The 19,714-nt window shown below is 54.5% G+C and overlaps 1 long non-coding RNA gene across 5 annotated transcripts; it reads right to left on the reverse strand.

Moving 5' to 3' along the window:
• Positions 1 to 15,688: 15,688 nt before the first annotated feature.
• Positions 15,689 to 19,468, reverse strand: LOC148056589 (uncharacterized). 5 transcript variants are annotated; one of them, XR_015702838.1, is made up of 4 exons: positions 19,165 to 19,468; positions 16,868 to 16,967; positions 16,242 to 16,337; positions 15,689 to 16,143 (listed from the first exon to the last, which is right to left on the reverse strand). It is a non-coding gene; the product is annotated as an uncharacterized LOC148056589 (long non-coding RNA). The 5 variants fall into 5 exon arrangements; XR_015702840.1 differs by having other exon boundaries at positions 16,839 to 16,967; XR_015702837.1 differs by having other exon boundaries at positions 15,689 to 16,337.
• Between the last annotated feature and the right edge of the window lie 246 nt (positions 19,469 to 19,714).

Genomic DNA, 19,714 nt, shown 5'->3' on the forward strand with positions numbered 1-19,714 from the left:
AACTTGCTATTTGCTTCCTGTTATCGTTGTTCTTCCTTCAGAACCTCTACTTGGAGCCAACTTCTTTGCTACCGGTTCAAGCGTTTCCCTTCCTGGTATTACTAGCACACGGGCCCAGGCAAGTCCCTGAACTGCTCTTCCGAACTTCTCCAAACGACAATTGCAGCCACAAAAGAGGACTTCAAGAGAGGAAAAGGAGAGGCCGGGCAGCAAAAGAGCTCTGCAGGCTGCCACCAGTCAACATTCCACTCTTTTTTTTTCTTTTTTTCTTTTAAATCCCCCCCCCGCCCTCAAAAACAACCAAAAAAAACCCCATGACCTTGTATTTTTTTCCTTTGGGGAGCTCACCCCTGTCTCAGCACAGTGTCCTCCACAGAGCAGGAAGCGCAGACGATCTGTATCCCGATCTGCACGCGACGAATCCGTGTTCAGAAGAAATAGGCCAGATCTGTAAGACCGGTGTTATTTTGGGGGTTTTAACAATCACAACGCAATTGCATCGACCGACGCGTTTGTGAGAAAACTCCTTAACTTCTAAACGTAGCACCTCCTTGGGTAAAAAAACGTGTGCGAGACTGAAAAAAAGGGATGATTCAGAGCTCCCGCTCACGATGGAGCCGTGGCGAAAGGAATGAAAGTGAAGACAAACAGCAGCAACACGAAGTGAAATTCGGCTTTAATTCTAGGCACGTGCTTAAGAGACTCTCCAAGCCCACACCTCAATCCTAGGAGCGACTAGCCCTTTTCTGGAAGGACAAACTTTGTTACTTCAAAGTCCTAGACCGAAGGCTCCACGGAACAGAACGTGCACCGAGCCACAGGCCACCGTGCCACCGACGCTCTGATGGCAAAGAAAAACCAAGGAAAACTAAAGTTTAAAGATCGGTTTCCATCGCGTTTCATTCCTTACGTTTCCACTGGCACCTAGGTGCTCCAAAATGAACTCTACTGACACCGCATGTTACTAACAATTTAGTTCTGCGTATCAAAACAACAGGCTATTTCCAGCTCGCCCATCAAAGTAGCACGACCGACCAGAAGAGAAACACCGGACCCTAAAGAAGGGAACAGGCAGCTCTTCATTTCTCCTAGAGGAAAGTCTGTTCTTTTGCCCGGAAGGCAAACAGCCGAAACTGCCAAGGGAGCACTGCAGGAACGCGGCGCGCTCTCTCAGCTGCAATTTGTCATCGGCTTTTCTGCACGGGCAGCGGCTTTGCCTTTCCTCTGGCTTTGATGTGGCGCCCCTGGAGCGTCCTCGACCCGGCAAGGGTTTCTCTCCGCTCCCGCAGCCCCAGACACGCGATTACCTGAGCGCCGAGCGGAATCACCCACGCGGGATTTTCTTCCCGGGACGCAGAAGGTGACGCTGGGAAAGGAGGAGGCAAAAAAGGAAGCGGTTTGTCCGGCAGCCACGGCCCTAGAAACTACACCTCCCGGCATGCCCCGGGGAACCAACGTGGCCGACCAAAAGCCCCGGATGCCAGGGGACGCAGCCCTCCGTGCTTTGGGATCCTGCGGGGACACCGTTCACCGCGCCACCGCCGCACGTGGAAGCCCCGCCGAGCCCCCAGCGCGGCTCCCCCCCGCCGCCCGGCCCCGGAGCGGAGCGGCGCGGCTCGGCGCGGGGCCCCCCTCCCCGCACCGGCGCGGCGCCCGCCCAACTCCGGGCTCACCTCGCCACCGGCCCCGACCCGACGCTCGCCCGGCTCCGGGAAGCCCCGCCCGCCCGGCTCCCACACGGCACCGAACCCTCCCCGCTCCGTGCCTCCCGCCGGCCCGCCGCTCCCCCGCAGGCAAGGGAAAGGAGGAGGCAAAAAAGGAAGCGGTTTGCCCGGCAGCCACGGCCCTAGAAACTACACCTCCCGGCATGCCCCGGGGAACCAACGTGACCGACCAAAAGCCCCGGATGCCGCGAGACGCAACCCTCCGTGCTTTGGGACCCTGCGGGGACACCGTTCCCCCCGCCGCCGCCGCACGTGGAAGCCCCGCCGAGCCCCCAGCGCGGCTCCGGGCAGCCCCCGCCAACACCTCCGGCTGCCCGCCCCCGCCCGGCGCCGACGCGGCGCGGCGCCCCCGCCGCCCGGCCCCGGACCGGCGCGGCTCGGCGCGGCGCCCGCCCGGCCCCGGAGCGGCGCGGCTCGGCGCGGCAGCCCCCCGCCCCGGAGCGGCGCGGCTCGGCGCGGCGCCCCCCCCGCCCCGGAGCGGCGCGGCTCGGCGCGGCGCCCCCCGCCGCCCGGCCCCGGAGCGGCGCGGCTCGGCGCGGCGCCCCCCCGCCGCCCGGCCCCGGAGCGGCGCGGCTCGGCGCGGCGCCCCCGCCGCCCGGCCCCGGACCGGCGCGGCTCGGCGCGGCGCTCTCCCGCCGCCCGGCCCCGGACCGGCGCGGCTCGGCGCTGCCCCGCCGCCCGGCCCCGGCGCGGCTCGGCGCTGCCCCGCCGCCCGGCCCGCACCGGCGCGGCGCCCGCCCAGCATCGAACCAGCGCGGCTCAGCTCGGCTCGGCGCCCCCCGCCGCCCGGCCCCGGAGCGGCGCGGCGCCCCCGCCGCCCGGCCCCGGGAAGCCCCACCCGCCCGGCTCCCACACGGCACCGCACCCTCCCCGCTCCGTGCCTCCCGCCGGCCCGGCCGCTCCCCCCAGGCACCGCCGCCCTTCTCGGGACTTTCCCCGCTCACCTCCTCCCTGCCTGCAGCCGCAGCCGGGCTCCCGCTGGCCCCTCCGCGGGGGGAAGCTCCACCCACGGCGCGATGCCCGCCCCCGATGCACCTCGCAGGCGCTGGCGAAGCTCCGCCCTCCCAGCGGAAAACCCCGCCCTCTGCAGCCAAGCTCTGCCCTGCACACAGCACGCATGCGCCGGTGAAGCTCCGCCCCCTCGGCAAAGCTCCACCCTCCCATGGCAAAGCTCCGCCCCCCGCAGCAAAGCTCCGCCCCTGAGACAGCGCGCATGCGCAGACAAAGCTCCGCCCTTCACAGCAAACCTCCGCCCTCCCACGGCAAAGCTCCGTCCCCAACTCATCGCGCATGTGCCGATGAAGCTCCGCCCTCACCCGGCAAAGCTCCGCCCTCACCCGGCAAAGCTCCGCCCCCCGCGGCATGGCTCCGCCCCCGACGCATCGCGCATGCCCTGGTCAAGCTCCGCCCTCACCCGGCCAGGCTCCGCCCTCACCCGGCAAAGCTCCGCCCCCCGCGGCAAGGCTCCGCCCCCGACGCATCGCGCATGCGCTGGTCAAGCTCCGCCCTCACCCGGCAAAGCTCCGCCCTCACCTGGCAAGGCTCCGCCCCCCCGCGGCAAAGCTCCGCCCCCGAGGCAGCGCGCATGCGCGGCAAAGCTCCGCCTTTCACATCAAAGCTCCGCCCCCACGGCAAAACTCCGCCCCGAGACAGCGCGCATGCGCCGGGTAAGCTCCGCCCTCACACGGCAAGCTCCGCCCACCCGCGGCAAAGCCCCGCCCTTCAGAGCAAAGCGCCGCCCCCCCTCGGCAAGGCTCCGCCCCCGAGACAGCACGCATGCGCCAGTGAAGCTCCGCCCTCGCACGGCAAAGCTCCGCCTTACCACCGCTAGGCTCCGCCCCCCGCGGCTAAGCTCCACCCCAACACAGTGCGCAGGCGTGGTCTCCAGGGGCGGGGCCTGTCGCTAGGGGTGGTGCCCTTCCCCTGCCCGGGGGCATCCAGGGGCGGGGCCCGGCGCTAGGGGCGGGGCCGCTCCACACCAGGACCGGGGCATTCGGCGGGGCGGGGCTGCAGCGGAGGCGGACGCCGCGGGGCGGGGCTGCAGCGGAGGCGGACGCGGCAGTGCTAGCAGCGGCAAGCGCCTCCCGTGCGGCGAGAGCGGCGCTTCCTTACCGGGAGGCAGCAACGGCTGCGGCGGCAGCACCCCGCGGCCACCGCGCTGTCGCATGCCCGTTACCGGCCACCGGCACCGGCGACCACGGGGACGCCACCGCCCCTGCGCGGCTCCCGCCCTGCAGTACCCGCTTTTGGCCGCCAGGCGGCAGCACCACACCAAGCCCGGCGCTCCGACCGCGCCCCGCGGGGAGAAAGGACTCGCCCCCCGGCCCGCCTGGGGCCGCCCGCAGCCGCCGCCGCCGCCGCCGCCGCCTTACGGGGGGGCGGGGGGTGTCACAAGCCTCGCCCTTCTCTGCCCCTGCTCCCGCTCACAGCCCACGCAGCCACAGCCATCGCCTCGCCACCAAAAAGCACCCAAGCGGCTCGAGCATTTCAGTCCTCTGCACTTGACAGCTTGCAGCGGCTGCTGGCCCTTTCTCTCCGCGCCCCCCACCCCAGCACCCAGCCGGGGGACGCAGCACAGGGAACCTGGTCAATACCTTTGCCTCGCCTCGGCTTTTTTGCCCCCAGAAAAAGCCCCCGGGAGTGCTGGATTCATCTGCATGTGGCATCAGGGGTGGGAGAGTGACACCAGCGAGTCAACAGACCCTGGAGAGATTTTAGTAAAAAAAAAAAAAAAAAGAAAAAAAAAGAAAATAAAAGCGACACCGATGGCATCCTCAAGGCACTGAAAGCTGCTTTGCGTCAGAGGGGCAGCTACGATTATCAGGAAGCGCTGCATGCGAGCAGACCACGGGCAAGCGCGCGATCTGCGAGCGAGCGATACGCTGGCGCCCCTCGGGCTCTGCTGCGGTGCCCGCCCTCTGCTCATCCTGCACACGCACCGGGCTTCCCGCGCAGGGCTTGCCGCTTAAACAAGACGCTGCGCCATGTTACTTACCGCCCTGCCCTGCGGCGTGCAAAGGAACGAGACGTGAAACAGGGAAAGCAAAGGGGCACGGCGGCCCCTCAGCTGGCCGCACCAGACGGCCGTAGAGCCCTGCCAGTTCCCTCGCTGCTCTGGACGGCAGCGCAGCTCCGCGCTCCCTGCCGCTCCCGCCAGCACGCGCGGCGCCCGCGCTTGGCCGCCTGCAGCGCGCGAGACTCGGGAGGCTGGAGGGGCCGGTCCGCCGAGGGGGCAGCTGAGCCGCTCGCCTCCTTCGGCTGCTTCATTTGCCGCCTTAAAACAATCGCTTCCACGCTCCCTTTCTTCATTTCAGACCCCTCTCCACATCTCCTGGCCTGCAAGCCATTTGCAGCAAGCAACACGGCTGAAATCCTGTGCTGCTAGACACCTAGCTGTCATCTTGCTCCCACGCCCAAAGGCTTTGGGAACCTGAACCCCCTGCTTGGTTGGGCATCGAGACTGCGAGGCGAGAAACACGCCTGGACTCCACCAAGCCAGGCGCCTGCCACATCGCTCAGCACGGTGCTACGCGGCTGCCTGACCGACACCTTCTGCCGCTAAAACCAGAGCGCGGTTCCCTTCTGAAGAGTCACCGGCAGCGCGGAGAGTCCCTCGCCTTTCCCTGCGCCAGGTCCCCCGGGAACAGCGTCTCAGTCGGACTGGAGCGTGCAGCAGCCTCCGGTCGTCCCAGCCCCTCGCCCGTCCAGAAAGCGCCTGCCTGTAGCAGCGGCAGAACCGCTGCTGCCCAGAGGGGAAAGGAATGGCTCGGGGCAAAGCTCCCCAGGCTGCCCGTGTCCCGTGCGGAGCTGGGGGTCCAGAAGCAAAGGAGCTATGGGAGGGGGGAGCAGGGGAGCGGGGGCACGAGACTGGAGGGCAGGGGACGCGGGGGGCACGTCACGGGGAAAAAAAACCCGCACGGGGGGAAAAACCTTGTGTGGGGGGACGTTTGGGTGGAGAGCACTTGGGAGGGCGCAGAGACAGGCAGAGGAGGACGGGGGGCGGAGACGGACACGGACGGACAGCGGCTGTGTGTGGGTAGAAAGGTGCACGGGGGGACACGGGTGGGGATGACCTACACCAGGGGGTCCGCCCGGCATAATCCACAGCAGATAACTCACCTGGGATAAGCCGCAACGGATAGTCCGCTCCGGAGAAGGAATCCACGCCAGATAATCCCCAGCAATGCCCCTCAAACTGCCAGCGGTTCACCCCAAATTTGGCCCAAATTGGTGCGGGTTTTGCGTTTGGGTTTTTTGGTTTGTTGGCTTGTTTTTTTGTTGTTGTTCTTTTTTGTTTTTTCTTTTACATCATACAAAACTTGGGGGTTTCTGCTTTTCAAAACTATTCAGTTCTGGGGTTTTCCGGCGCTTTTCCACATCATAACAATGGGTCATTTTTGGTTTTCTGCGTTAAAATGTAGGGGGGGGGGGGGGGGGGGGGTGTGTGCGCGCGCGCTTGCTTTCCAGCTGCACAAATCCAGGCGGATTCGGCTTTCCTGGGAGCCCCAAACCGTGTTGCTCTTGGATATTTTGCTCTTGGACTTGGATATTTTGACACTTTGGTATCTTAGACTTCGGTATCTACTTACAATTCTGTCTATTTAGACTTAGTTATCTGTTTACACTTCCATAGAACCTTTACTTCCATTACACAGACGACCTACTTTGGCTTACTCGGTGACACACGGTAAGCGTAGATACCTCTACCTATCCAGACTTTCTTCTGTTTTCAATTCCTTCATCTACATCATCTCTTTTTGCGTTTTAAACTCCTTTATTTCTTCACATATAGACAAGTTCTTTTTTATTTTAAAACCCTATCTATCTCCATTTAGATTTTTTAATAATTTCTAGAACGTAGCAGGTACAGGTTTGTATTTTGAAATCCTTTTCTCTCTCTCTCTCTATAGAAATGAATATTATTTTTCAATATATATATATATAAAGGCGAGAGATTTTCCTCTACTGCAATGCCTCGCACCCGTATTTCCAGTTTTTAACATTTTTAATCACACACACACACACACACACACACACACACGAGTTTTCAGGCATTTTGGGGCTGTGACCCCCCCTCCTCTGGGGGGGAACCTCCCCGTGACACCTTCATCCCCCACTCACCTGCTCCTCTGTTTCATCATCACACCCCCCGCCCCCAGGGACGTTGGGGTGCCCCAAATGACATCATCACCCCCCAGGCCCCTCCAACACTTTTTCATCACCCCCCAAAAAAGGCACAAAACAAGGAAAACAGCCCCGACCGGCAGCTCGCTACTTTAATAATGCCGTTTACATATGTAGGCGCCCCCCGAAAAGGGGAGCTCCGCCAGAGAAATAAAATGGGGGCATGCCCCCCGAACGGTTGCAGCCCCCCCAGCCCCTGTCCCGCAAGCCGGCGGCTGCCCCACGCCGCGGGGGGAGCCTGCCAGGGGACGGTGACGCACCTCTCGCTCAGGCTCTGCTCTGCCGTGCTCCCCCTCCGTTCCCGCGCTGGGACGGGCTCCCCGGGGCAGCGAACCTCCCCGCTCCCTCTTGGCCCGGCACTCTCCCCACCAGACAGCCCTCGCTGACGCACCCGCGGGGCACCCGCCGGAGACAGAGCCAGGAGCCTCCAGGCACGGGGCCGGCCCCTTACCCTCGGGACGCTTCACGACCGGCAGGCCAACCTGGGCCGGGGGGACCTAGCGAGCATCACGAGACGCCTGCAACGAGACACCTGAAAAACAAAAATCCCAAGCGATATTTCCGCATGTGAAAAAAATAGCACAGCAGCGAGTAGAGGAATTCAGTCAGAGCAAGGGAGGGGAGAGCAGTTGAGCTCAAGGAGGATTCGAGGTAAGCAGGTCAGCTCAAAACACAAGACGTCCTTTAAAAGCTAGAGCGACCTGAACGCTTCCAATCAGCATGAAGACTAACCGGTACGATTCCAAACACGTTCTTCGCGTAAAAGTACGCGCTCTTGCCGGCGTTGGAAAACGTCTCACCCCTTCCTTACGGCACGGCTGCAGGGAGACAACCCTGCGAGGCTGCAGGACAAGGGCGTACCGCAATCAGAATCTACGCTTACAGATCCGCCGCAACAGCTACGGCCCTCGCGCTCCTGCGCATCTTGCTGGCTCGGTCGATAAAGCTGGAAGCGAAGCGTAACGCTTTCGAGGGTAAAAGGAAAACCAGAGGACAAATCGCAGCAATTCGCTTCCTACTAAAAAAGCTGTGCGTGTGCTTACAGACATCCAATAAAAATACTTCTACTGGAGAAGGGCTGGATTTTCCTTTTGCGTTAATTTAACTTGCACAGCTGTGAATCGATACCAGCAGATTATCTGTCTCCAAGATACGCAGTTATCATTTGACCAGGGGTTTTTTGCGCCTTACGTCATTAGGAGCGACATCTGGCCAGCCGCGCTGCCCGAGAGAGATGCTACTGAACTGCCAGGGAAACGCACCCTTGAAAGCCAGACAGAAAGAAAAGTACTTCAGAGCACTCCGTCAAACGAGCGGGGGGGGGGGGGAAAACCCGTAACGTTCAGTTGCCTCTCCTGGTCAACGTTTAGAACAAATACCTAACGGCTCAAATACACCTAAGCAATTGTACGCCACAGCTAGTTGGCAGTTAAAGTTGAAACAACGCCACAGCTAGTTGGCAGTTGCAGGTGAAACAATGCAAGGCAGTTTGTATAGACAATTTTAACTTTTTTTTTTTCCTAAAGTTACATCTAGGGTAGAAAAATCAGTGAGAGAAGAGATCCCCCATACGGTTTTACTTTGCGGGCGGAATCCAATCCCCGGGGCTGCAATGCCTAAGGCTACCAAAAAGGACCGGCAGATTTGCTAACGCTTTTGGCTGCACCGAAGCACGCAGAGGAACGCGTGTTGATGACATCTCGGCTGTTGCAACTGAGAACCAGCGATGCCATCGACTTCCGGAAGACGTGCTGTGCTCGGCTCTTTGGAAGCAAACGGACTTTTCTTTCTTTTTTTTTTTTTTTCCTTTTTTTTTTTTTTTAAGAGAGCGGAAAGTCTCGCTGCTGCTGACTTCTACTGCCAAGCGCATCATCTCTGAAGATCCCCACTCTGATGGGGAGTTCATAAAACACAACTTCTTTGAATGAGAAAGACTTCCATTCTGGAAAATCTCTTTCCAACTGAAGTAAGAAACCACACGCTGTAGGTTAAGGAAAAAGGACGCTGCCGAAGCAGTAACTCACCAAAACCACGTCAGGACTCGCTGTCGCTACTTACAAGGCTGGCAATGCTTCTCGGGAAAGCGACGCCGATTCCTCCTCTTTTGTCCACGTCTCTCCTTGGACCTGGATCGCTTTTAGTATGGGTGCCAGTATCTCAGTAAGCTTTTCAAGTACTACTCTAAGATATTTTCAAAACTTACTGACTGAAAAAGCACACAACAGACGATCCCTCAGAAACATCTGTAACGCGACGCTTCCCGGACACGTCCGCGCTTTAAGCTACGACGGCAAGATAAGCAGGGCTCAAGAAACGCCATGCCGATGAGGCGACGCGTTCGAGACCCTCGGGAGGCTTACCGAGGGGCCCCATGATCACCAAGAGCTACGGAAACATCAAGACCCGAGAAAGCCAGGGTACGAGACACAGAAGACAGACTACGCAAAAGCAGAACGCACAGACACAGGATGGAACCGCCCTGCCCAGCCAACGTCAGCAGCGTGCTAAGAACAGTAACCCGGTCCTTTTCCCTTCCCAAAGGAGACTGCTCCTGGACAGGCCTCTCCCCGACACCAACTTTATAACCCCTCCCTGCAATTCCTATCCTTGATACCTCCTCAGCCCTCACCCCGCAACTGAGCTTTCAGAGGGCCAGGGATCTGAATCCACCCTCAAAAAAGAAAAAAAGAAAACCACCACACACCTAACTAGAACATTCCTGCACTCGCTCAGTTCCTCTTCATCATCTCAAAAAAAACCAAAAAACAAAAAACAAAAAAACCCAAAACCTCCCAACCCAAAAACCCACAGCACACTAACAAACTAAAACACAGTGCTGGTATTCAGCATCGGTCTGGTTACTGCCAACCGCTTTTCTGCGACACCCTCCTCCTCAAAAGCACCGCACCGCTCTGCTCCCCTGCTCCACGCCTGTTCTCAAGAAAGATGCTGCGGCTGTCGCTCGGTGCGCCTAGGATGCCAGGAGACACAAAGTTCCCGTGGCGCTCGGGTGAAATAGCCAGCCCCGTGTGCCTCCCCTCTACCACCCAGCTCACCTCAACTTCTCGGCCGATTCTCAAGGCAGCCAGCACAGCTCCCACAAAACCAAACGGGAAATGATTAACCAACATGCCATTTCATACTTTACTATTAAATGACGACCCGGCTGACAACCACCTCGCCTCCTCCAGCCGCTCCTCAGCGGGAAGCTACGCCCTCCGAGGCTGTTAAAAGGGAGGACCCTAAGGAAAGAGAACAACTCCTTGAAAACTAAAGACAGGGAACGGGATAAAAGCAAAAAAAAGTCAATAATGACGGGAATTAGGGCAACAAAGAGAAAAAAATGAAAACCGGGGACAGTGAACTAAAAGAGAGACGTAGGAAGACAATTGAAAAAGCAAAGGTACTAATAGAGACAAGGAAGAATTAAAAAAGGGAAACGGCAAACGGAATACAAGTAGACAGAAGCTTTTGTCGTGGTTTAACCCCAGCCAGCAGCTAAGCACCACACAGCCGCTACGGGGGAGAAAATTGGAAGGGTGGAAGTCAGAACACTCGTGGGTTAAAGGAAGAACAGTTGAACAATTGAAGGAAAAGACAACAGAATAGTAGTAATAGTACTAGTAGTAATAATAATAAACCAATAACAGTATACAAAGCAAGCGATTCACTCTACAGGTGCTCACCACTCGCCGACCGATGCCAAGCACGTCCCCGAGCAGCGATCGCTGACTCCTGGCCAACGACCCCCCGTTTCCCTACCGAGCGTGACGTCACACGGGAGGGAACAGCGCTTCGGCCGGCGCGGGTCAGCTGAGCTGGCTGTGGCGCCTCCCAGCTTCTGGCGCACCGGGCAGAGCACGGGAAGCTGAAAGGTCCTTGAGCGGTCTAAGCGCTACTTAGCGACAAACAAAACGTCAGTGCGTTACCAACATTGTTCTCATCCTCAATCCAAACCGCAGCACTGTGCCAGCTACTTGGCCCAGCCCCGTCTTCGCTTCATGGGTCCCACCTGGGCTGCCCTAGCTGGAACCCATCAGGAACTGAGGCCATCACCCCAGCCCCACAGCACATCACTGCGTCCCCTGGACCCAACCGCAGCCGCTCACCCAGAGGCCAGGGGCTGGAAACACATCTGGGGTCACAAAGGAGGCAGCAAATGTTTGTTCCTTCACGCCCATCAGAAATCCCAGCAACGAGCTGGTTACGAGGCTCGGTGCCCAAAGGCAGCGGGACAGAGGGAAAAGAGGGACGAGGAAAGCAGAAGGAAGGATGGAGGGAGGTAGAGAAGAGGGGTAGGACAGGGAGCCAGAAAACGGGATACTGGGAACAAGAGAGGGACGGGGAACCGCACAAGGGTGTTGAGAGAGAGAGAAATGGAGTGCAGCGAGGAGGAGGATGGGGAGATCCCACAGGAACAGGGAGCAACAGGGGGCAGGGGAGAGAGACAGAAGGGACCGAGCGGGACAACAGGAACAGCAGAGAGGCACAGAGAGAATAAGAGACACGCAGGCAGCGGCGGGGCGGGGCGGATCGAGGGAAGTACAAAAGGGGGAAAAAGCAAAAAGAATTAAAAAAAGTGACAGGAAGTTGGATAGAGGCAGTCACAGAAATAGAAATTAAAAAGCAACAAACATAGGCAAGAATTAAAAATTAGAGAATGTAAGACAGAGCGAGAAATAGAAAGGGAACAGGACAGAGAGGCAGGACATGTAAAAAATTGTTAAAGGGAGCTATGTAGAGGGAGATTTGAAAGGGAAAATAAAAACCAATGGACTACAGGAAACACAGGAAAGAAAAATGGGACAGGGAACTAGATAAATGGAGAGATAGAAATAAGACGTTAAAAGCAACATGGTACGTGACAGGAAAGCATTAAGAATAAGGGAAAGGGAACTAGATAAATGGAGACATAAAAAGAAAATTGTAAAAGCGACAGGGTAAGGAAAACCAGACAAAATTAAAAACAGGGAGAGCAAACTGCGTAAAAGATGAGAGAGAGAAAAATTCAAAAAGGATGGGACAGGAAAGAATTAAAAAACAGGGATAGGGACCTTGATAAAAGTAGACCTAGAAGGAAACTTGAAAATGCCAAGAGGTACAGCACAGTCAGCAAAGAACTAAAAACAGGGACAGCAAACCAGATTACATATGGAAACAAAATTTTAAAAGCCGAGGGATAAAGAGAGGGGAAAATGAAAAAAATAGAGATGGCAATCTAAAGAGAGACATACGAAGAAAAGAGATGAAGTGAAGCACAGGCTGGAGGACAGACAGGAAAGCATTAACAAATAAGCGCATTGGATGGGATAAAATTAGACATCGGAAAAATAAAAGCCACGTCTCTTAGGAAAGACAAGAAAAAACTACCAAATAAAGAAAGGGGGACAAAGAGAGAGACGCATACAAAGTAAATTTTAAAAGCAACGGGGTACACAACAGACCGAAAACTATTAAAAAGTAAGGATAGGGAGCTTGATCAAAGTAGATGTAGAAAGAAAATTTCAAAAGCAACTGGGTAGAGGACAAACAGAAAGAAAATTAAACACAGAGGCAGCAAACTAGATAAAAGTAGACATAGAAACAAAAATTTTAAAGCCGAGGTACTAAGACAGGAAAGAATTAAAGAAATAGCAACAGCGAACCAAACAAATGCAGAGAGACAGAAATTGTAAAAAGCGACCGCGCTAAGGAAAGATGAGAAATAATTAAAAAATAATGACAGTGAACGGAATAAAGGTAGAAAATTTTTAAAGCAACAGAGTTTAGGGAAATAGAGGAAAAAATTTAAAAGTAGGGGCACTGAACTGAAACGGGGACATAGGAAGAAAATTGAAAATCAAAGGCACTAAGGAAATAATTAAAAATAAAGACATCGAAGGGAAAAACGTAGACAGGGAAAGAACGTTTTAAAAGTGATGGGTATGAGGGAAATAAAGGGAAAAATTAAAAGATAGGGACAGCGAACTAAAACAGATGTGGAAAGAAAATTTAAAAAGCAACGGCACGAATGAAAGAAAAAGAAATAATTTTTTAAACAACAGCAAAGGGAATAAAAGTGGGCATAGAAAGAACATTTAATAAGCAGAGGGGAACTAGGGGAATAAAGGGGAAAAATTGAAAAATAGGGACAGCAAACTCAGAGATGGAGAAAGAACATGGAAAAAGCGAGGGCACTAAGGACAGACAAGAAATTATGAAAAGAAAAGACAGCAAAATAAAGACTGCAAAGGGAATAAACGTAGACAATTTTAAAAGCGACAGGGATTAGGGAAATAAAGGGAAAATTATGAGATAAAGGAGAGCAAACTAAAACAGAGATGTAAAAATAAAATTTTTAAAGTGACGGCACTAAGACAAGAAATTATTAAAAAAATTCAAAGGTAATAAAAGTAGGCATAGAAAGAAGATTTAATAAGCAGAGGGGAATTAGGGAAACAAAGGGAAAAATTAGGAAATAGGGACAGTGAACTAAAATAAATGCAGAAAGAAACTCTAAAAAGCAAGGGCACTAACCAAAGACAAGAAATTATTAAAAGACAAGACAGCAACATAAAGACAGTGAACGAGGTAAAAGTAGAAAAATCTGAAAAGCAAGGGGGATTAGGGAAATAAAATGGAAAAATTTAAAAATAGGGACTGAACTAAAACCGAGATGTAGAAAGAAAAGAAATAATTAAAAAATAAAGGCATCAAAAGTAAGAAAAGTAAGCATAGAAAGAACATTTTCAAAGGGGGCGATAAGGGAAAAATTAAAACATAGAGACAGCAGGCTAGAACAGATTAAAATAGAACATCTAAAAAGCAAAGGAATTAAAGAAAGGCAAGAAGTAATTAAAAGAACAGCATAATAAAGACTGGGAACGGCATAAAAGAAAATTTTAAAAAGTAACGGGGATTAGAGAAATAAATGGAAAAATTAAAAAATAGTGGCAGTGAACTTAAAGAGATGGAGAAGGAAAATTTAAAAAGTGAGGGCACTATGGAAAGACAAGAAATAATTAAAACATAAATACAGGGAAATAATGACAGCTACTGGAACAAAAGGAGACAGAAAACTTTAAAAGAAACTGTGATTAAGGAAATAAGGATAACATTCAAAAATAGCATCACTGAACTACAATGGAGATGATGAAAGAAAATCTAAAAAGCGATAGCACTAAGGAAAGACAAGAAAGGACAATCAAAAACTAACAGCAGCAAACGGGATAAAAGTAGAACATTTTAAAAGCCAAAGGACGGAGAAAGGAAAGAACTAAAAAATAGCAGCAGTGAACTACAATGCAGAAATAAAAAAAAAAAAAAAAATGCACTAAGGAAATACAAGAAATCATTCAAAACTACAGATGGTGAACAGGAGAAAAGTGGGCAGAGAAAGAAAATTTGCAAAGCCATGAGCATTAGGGAAAAGAAGGGGAGGGAACTAAAAACTAGGGACAGCAAACGAAAGGCAGAGCAAGAAAATTTAAAACGGGAGGGCCCCAAGGAAAGACAAGAAATAATTAACTAGAGCACAATAAAGACAGCAAAGGGGATAAAAGGAGACAGAAAATTTAAAAGCAATGGAGATTAAAGCCATATTGAGCAAATGAAAAAACGGCGATGGCAAACTATAAGGAAAATAAGGAAAAAATTAATCGAAACTGTGAACTAAAAGAGAGATGTAGAATTAAAAAATTGTAAAAGCAATGGCAGTAATGAAAAACAAGAAAAAATAATTAACATCTCATGACAGCAAAGGAGATAAAAGTAGAAAATTTTAAAAACCAATGATCAAGATTAAGAAAGGAAAAAAGGAAAACCCAAATATTAAGATTAAGAAAGGAAAGCACTAAAAAATAGTGACAGCTAACTACAACACAGACATAAATAGACATTTTAAAAAGCAAAGGCACTAAGGAAAGACAAGAAATCATTAAAAAATAAAGACAGTGAACAGGATAAAAGTAGGCATAGAAAGAAAACTAAAAGAAAAAGAAAACAAACTAAGAGAGAGCTGTGGAAAGAAAATTTTAAAAGGTAGGGCACTAAGGAAAGACAAAAAAATAATTAAAGATAAATACATCAAAATAAAGACAGGAAATGGTATAAAAACAGACAAACTTTTAAAAGCAATGGTGATTAAGGAAATAAGGAAAAAATTTTAAAATCCCATTGGTGAACTAAAATGGAGATGGAAAAGAAGATTTAAAAAGTGATGGCACTAAGGAAAAACAAGAAAGAATAATTAAAAATCAATGACAGCAAACAAGATGCAAGTAGAAATTTTAAAAGCCAAAGGATTAAGAGAGGAAAGCAGTACAAAGTAGCAACATTGAACTACAATGCAGACATAGACAGAAATTTTTAAAAGCGACAGTGCTAAGGAAAGACAAGAAATCATTCAAAATAAAGACAGTGAACGGAATAAAAGGAGGCATAGAAAGAAAACTTAAAAAGCAATCAGCATTAGGGACAGTGCACTAAAACAGAGATGCAGAAACAAAATTTTAAAAAGCAAGGGCACTAAGGAAAGACAAGAAATAATTGGGAAAATTAAAAAACAGGACATCAGGAAGTGATTTAAAAACCCGCATCGGTGAACTAAAACGGAGACGGAAAAAACGGAAAAAGACAGAAAATTATTTTTGAATCATTTATATAATACAGCAGATATAGGTTTGTATTTGGAAATCCTTCTTTTTATATATATATATATATATATATATATATATATGAATACTGTATATATACATATGAATATTATTTTTCAATATATATATATATATATAAAGGCGAGAGATTTTTCTCTACTGCAATGCCTCACACCCGTATTTACAGTTTTGAACGTTTTTGATCACACACACGAATTTTCGAGGCCGATTCCTCCTCTTTTGTCCACGTCTCTCCTTGGACCTGGATCGCTTTTAGTACGGACGCTAGTATCTCAGTAAGCTTTTCAAGGACTACTCTAAGATATTTTCAAAACTTATTGACTGAAAAAGCACACAGCTTCTATGACGAAAACAAAGCCTGTTTCTTCTGAACGCCTGAACTCTCACAATCGGCGTCTTTCCTCTTTTAGGACGCAACTATTTTCCCGATATCATTTCCTAGTAAGCGCACAGAAACAGAAGATTGCGCTTTCAGGAAGGCAAAATAAACGGAGGGAAGTCGGCTTTGCACAGGCAGAACACGCTCCAGCGCAGACCTTCTTTTCCTTTTAGGATCTGCGTTACAATAGTTCCTAGAAAAACTACAGAAGGAAGGAGAGCTGGCGCATTCTTGACGTTAACTTTGAAGTCCATGCTACAAGCGCCTTAGGAAAAACGCGGACACGCATCGCGGACGTACCTTGTACTCGCAGACCGCTACGCAGCCTTTCCGTCCGTCTTGCGCTTTCACGGCAGAAGAAAGGGCGACCACGGTGAAACGGCGGCAGCTGACACTCTGCTGAGAGAGGAAAAAAAACCTGTAGCATAAAGCTGGGGAGGAGTCCCAAGCTGCCCGGTTTTGTGAAGTCTTGCGAAGGCTACAGCCGAGCGAAGGAAAAAAGAGCCGTTTGGAACATAGTGCCAAACAACATTCGGCAATAAAACTCGGAGGCGTTTGACACGCGCCCATTTTTTGGTAACTTGCTATTTGCTTCCTGTTATCGTTGTTCTTCCTTCAGAACCTCTACTTGGAGCCAACTTCTTTGCTACCGGTTCAAGCGTTTCCCTTCCTGGTATTACTAGCACACGGGCCCAGGCAAGTCCCTGAACTGCTCTTCCGAACTTCTCCAAACGACAATTACAGCCACAAAAGAGGACTTCAAGAGAGGAAAAGGAGAGGCCGGGCAGCAAAAGAGCTCTGCAGGCTGCCACCAGTCAACATTCCACTCTTTTTTTTTTTTTTTCTTTTAAATACACCCCCCCCCGCCCCCAAATACAAACAAAAAAACCCCATGACCTTGTATTTTTTTTCCTTTGGGAGCTCACCCCTGTCTCAGCACAGTGTCCTCCACAGAGCAGGAAGCGCAGACGATCTGTATCCCGATCTGCACGCGACGAATCCGTGTTCAGAAGAAATAGGCCAGATCTGTAAGACCGGTGTTATTTTGGGGGTTTTAACAATCACAACGCAATTGCATCGACCGACGCGTTTGTGAGAAAACTCCTTAACTTCTAAACGTAGCACCTCCTTGGGTAAAAAAACGTGTGCGAGACTGAAAAAAAGGGATGATTCAGAGCTCCCGCTCACGATGGAGCCGTGGCGAAAGGAATGAAAGTGAAGACAAACAGCAGCAACAGGAAGTGAAATTCGGCTTTAATTCTAGGCACGTGCTTAAGAGACTCTCCAAGCCCACACCTCAATCCTAGGAGCGACTAGCCCTTTTCTGGAAGGACAAACTTTGTTACTTCAAAGTCCTAGACCGAAGGCTCCACGGAACAGAACGTGCACCGAGCCACAGGCCACCGTGCCACCGACGCTCTGATGGCAAAGAAAAACCAAGGAAAACTAAAGTTTAAAGATCGGTTTCCATCGCGTTTCATTCCTGACGTTTCCACTGGCACCTAGGTGCTCCAAAATGAACTCTACTGACACCGCATGTTACTAACAATTTAGTTCTGCGTATCAAAACAACAGGCTATTTCCAGCTCGCCCATCAAAGTAGCACGACCGACCAGAAGAGAAACACCGGACCCTAAAGAAGGGAACAGGCAGCTCTTCATTTCTCCTAGAGGAAAGTCTGTTCTTTTGCCCGGAAGGCAAACAGCCGAAACTGCCAAGGGAGCACTGCAGGAACGCGGCGCGCTCTCTCAGCTGCAATTTGTCATCGGCTTTTCTGCACGGGCAGCGGCTTTGCCTTTCCTCTGGCTTTGATGTGGCGCCCCTGGAGCGTCCTCGACCCGGCAAGGGTTTCTCCCCGCTCCCGCAGCCCCAGACACGCGATTACCTGAGCGCCGAGCGGAATCACCCACGCGGGATTTTCTTCCCGGGACGCAGAAGGTGACGCTGGGAAAGGAGGAGGCAAAAAAGGAAGCGGTTTGTCCGGCAGCCACGGCCCTAGAAACTACACCTCCCGGCATGCCCCGGGGAACCAACGTGGCCGACCAAAAGCCCCGGATGCCAGGGGACGCAGCCCTCCGTGCTTTGGGATCCTGCGGGGACACCGTTCACCGCGCCACCGCCGCACGTGGAAGCCCCGCCGAGCCCCCAGCGCGGCGCCCCCGCCCCCCGCCCCCGGACCGGCGCGGCGCGGCCCGGGGCGGGGCCCCCCGCCCCGCACCGGCGCGGCGCCCGCCCAACTCCGGGCTCACCTCGCCACCGGCCCCGACCCGACGCGCCCCCCCTCGCCCGGCTCCGGGAAGCCCCGCCCGCCCGGCTCCCACACGGCACCGAACCCTCCCCGCTCCGTGCCTCCCGCCGGCCCGCCGCTCCCCCGCAGGCAAGGGAAAGGAGGAGGCAAAAAAGGAAGCGGTTTGCCCGGCAGCCACGGCCCTAGAAACTACACCTCCCGGCATGCCCCGGGGAACCAACGTGACCGACCAAAAGCCCCGGATGCCGCGAGACGCAACCCTCCGTGCTTTGGGACCCTGCGGGGACACCGTTCCCCCCGCCGCCGCCGCACGTGGAAGCCCCGCCGAGCCCCCAGCGCGGCTCCGGGCAGCCCCCGCCAACACCTCCGGCTGCCCGCCCCCGCCCGGCGCCGACGCGGCGCGGCGCCCCCCGCCGCCCGGCCCCGGACCGGCGCGGCTCGGCGCGGCGCCCGCCCGGCCCCGGAGCGGCGCGGCTCGGCGCGGCAGCCCCCCGCCCCGGAGCGGCGCGGCTCGGCGCGGCGCCCCCCGCCGCCCGGCCCCGGAGCGGCGCGGCTCGGCGCGGCGCGGCGCCCCCCCCGCCGCCCGGCCCCGGAGCGGCGCGGCTCGGCGCGGCGCCCGCCCGGCCCCGGACCGGCGCGGCTCGGCTCGGCGCGACGCTCTCCCGCCGCCCGGCCCCGGCGCGGCTCGGCGCTGCCCCGCCGCCCGGCCCCGGCGCGGCTCGGCGCTGCCCCGCCGCCCGGCCCGCACCGGCGCGGCGCCCGCCCAGCATCGAACCAGCGCGGCTCAGCTCGGCTCGGCGCCCCCCCCGCCGCCCGGCCCCGGAGCGGCGCGGCGCCCCCCCGCCGCCCGGCCCCGGGAAGCCCCACCCGCCCGGCTCCCACACGGCACCGCACCCTCCCCGCTCCGTGCCTCCCGCCGGCCCGGCCGCTCCCCCCCCAGGCACCGCCGCCCTTCTCGGGACTTTCCCCGCTCACCTCCTCCCTGCCTGCAGCCGCAGCCGGGCTCCCGCTGGCCCCTCCGCGGGGGGAAGCTCCACCCACGGCGCGATGCCCGCCCCCGATGCACCTCGCAGGCGCTGGCGAAGCTCCGCCCTCCCAGCGGAAAACCCCGCCCTCTGCAGCCAAGCTCTGCCCTGCACACAGCACGCATGCGCCGGTGAAGCTCCGCCCCCTCGGCAAAGCTCCACCCTCCCATGGCAAAGCTCCGCCCCCCCGCAGCAAAGCTCCGCCCCTGAGACAGCGCGCATGCGCAGACAAAGCTCCGCCCTTCACAGCAAACCTCCGCCCTCCCACGGCAAAGCTCCGCCCCCCCGCAGCAAAGCTCCGCCCCTGAGACAGCGCGCATGCGCAGACAAAGCTCCGCCCTTCACAGCAAACCTCCGCCCTCCCACGGCAAAGCTCCGCCCCCCCGCGGCAAGGCTCCGCCCCCGACGCATCGCGCATGCCCTGGTCAAGCTCCGCCCTCACCCGGCAAAGCTCCGCCCTCACCCGGCAAAGCTCCGCCCCCCCCGCGGCAAGGCTCCGC

The sequence above is a fragment of the Nipponia nippon genome, unplaced genomic scaffold (genome assembly GCF_047370975.1).
Source record: "Nipponia nippon isolate SJK-2023a ecotype South Korea unplaced genomic scaffold, ASM4737097v1 scaffold_129, whole genome shotgun sequence".
Taxonomy (NCBI): domain Eukaryota; kingdom Metazoa; phylum Chordata; class Aves; order Pelecaniformes; family Threskiornithidae; genus Nipponia; species Nipponia nippon.